At 46.1% G+C, this 2,193-nt stretch overlaps 1 pseudogene; it reads right to left on the bottom strand.

Annotated features, from left to right (window-relative positions):
• Positions 1-246: 246 nt before the first annotated feature.
• Positions 247-874, bottom strand: LOC147002957 (large ribosomal subunit protein uL11 pseudogene; annotated as a pseudogene).
• Positions 875-2,193: the final 1,319 nt, after the last annotated feature.

The raw sequence follows: 2,193 nt of genomic DNA, 5'->3' as shown, positions 1-2,193 counted from the left end.
CAGATTTCTGAGTTCAAGGCCAGCCTGGTCTACAAAGTGAAAAAAAGGAAAAAAAGAAAGAAAGAAAAGAAAAAACAAAAACAAACAACCAAACAAAAATTTCCTGGGGATGGAGAGGTGGCTCAGCGGCTAAGAGCACTGATTGCTCTTCCAGAGGTCCTGAGTTCAATTCCCAGCAACCACATGGTGGCTCACAACCACCTGTAATGGGATCTGAGGTCCTCTTCTGGTATTTTTTTTTCCCCCCACTGGTTATCAGATAGTCTTTTATTGAAATATTTTCTTTTTGCTTCTTAACTAGCTGGGCACTCCACTGCACCACTGTTGATGTTATCTATGATGTCATGAGGGTGGCGGCCGTCCACATTGCAGCCCACAGACTGTGCGGTACCCAGGATCTCCTTGATAGTTCCAGAAAGTTCTCTAGCCAAAGACCGGTGTCTCATCTGCCGGGCAATGTTGACAATCTCATCAAAAGTGATGTTCCCACTGTGTTTAATGTTCTTCTGCTTCTTCCGGTCTCTCGGCGGCTCTTTGAGGGCTTTGATAATCAGGGCAGAGGCAGAGGGCACCACCTCGATCTGGGCCTGTCTGTTCTGGATGGTCAGTTTCACTGTAATTCTGAGACCTTTCCAGTCACCGGTAGCCTTGGCAATGTCATCGCCAACTTTCTTCGGGGACAGACCCAGAGGACCGATCTTCGGGGCCAAGGCGGATGTGGCGCCGACCTCGCCTCCGGTGCACCTCAGGTACACGACTTTGACCTCGTTGGGGTCGAATTTGGGCGGCATGGTGGAGGCGGCTGGTGTCGGATGAACCCGGATTTGGGACGACCGAAGAAAGTTGCACCGTTGCCTCCTCCGAGCCGAAAGCCGAAAAGCCTCTTCTGGTATTTTTGAAGACAATGATGGTGTACTCATATACATAAAATAAGTAAATTTTTTTTTTTTTTTCGAGACAGGGTTTCTCTGTATAGCCCTGAATGTCCTGGAACTCACTTTGTAGACCAGGCTGGCCTCAAACTCAGAAATCTGCCTGCCTCTGCCTCCCGAGTGCTGGGATTAAAGGTGTGCACCACCATGCCCAGCTCTAAATTTTTTTTAAAAGATTTATTTATTTATTACATGTAAGTACACTGTAGCTGTCTTCAGACACTCCAGAAGAGGGCGTCAGATCTCGTTACAGATGGTTGTGAGCTACCATGTGGTTGCTGGGATTTGAACTCAGGACCTCTGGAAGAGCAGCCAGTGCTCTTAACCGCTGAGCCATCTCACCAGCCCTTTTAATTTTTTTTTTTTTTATTTTTTAAAATGTTTTTAGGGGGGCTGGTGAGATGGCTCAGTGGGTAAGAGCACCAAAAAACAAACAAACAAACAAACAAACAAACAAACAAAAGTGTGGTCCACACTCTCTGGATGGTGCCCTGAGCCATGTGTTCTCAGTGATGATGGGATCATGTGGGCCTTGCAATATTTGTCAACATGCAGTCATTACAGAGGAGTGAGTATCTGAATCTGTCACTGTGTCATTAAGATTCATCAGGCTTTCCTTGCATGCATGCTAAGTGCATAAAAAGCTAAATTCATTCTTTTCTTTTTATGCGTTTATTTATTTTTATCTTTTAAATATTATTTTACTGTTTCACGAGTGTGGATGTTTTGCCTGGACTTAAGTCTGTGTACCACTTTCACCCCTGGTGCCCTCTGCAGTCAGAAGATGTGGATCCCCAAATGAAGCAAGAGATGATGCTGGGAATCGAACTCAGCACCTCTGAAAGAGCAGTCAGTGCTCTTAACCTCTGAGCCATCTCTCCAGCCCCCAAACCATTTACATTTTTTTTTTTTTTTTTTTTTTGGTTTTTCCAGACAGGGTTTCTCTGTATAGCCCTGGCTGTCCTGGAACTCACTTTGTAGACCAGGCTGGCCTCGAACTCAGAAATCCGCCTGCCTCTGCCTCCCGAGTGCTGGGATTAAAGGTGTGCGCCACCACGCCCGGCTTCCATTTACATTTTTATTTTATTTTTTATCTATGGTATGTGTGTAGTTTTGTGAATTGGTTGTACACGTGAGAGTGGTGCCCGTGAAGGCGAAGGGCTGGAGTTGGAGGCAGCTGTGAGCTGCCCAGCCTGGGTGCTGGGAAACAAACTTGAGACTATTGCAAGAACAGTAAATGCGCTTAACCACTGAACTGTCT

The sequence above is a fragment of the Mus caroli genome, unplaced genomic scaffold, assembly GCF_978045245.1.
Source record: "Mus caroli unplaced genomic scaffold, Mus_caroli_1 scaffold_8, whole genome shotgun sequence".
Classification (NCBI taxonomy): Eukaryota; Metazoa; Chordata; class Mammalia; order Rodentia; family Muridae; genus Mus; species Mus caroli.
This window is presented reverse-complemented; position numbering and strand designations above follow the sequence as displayed.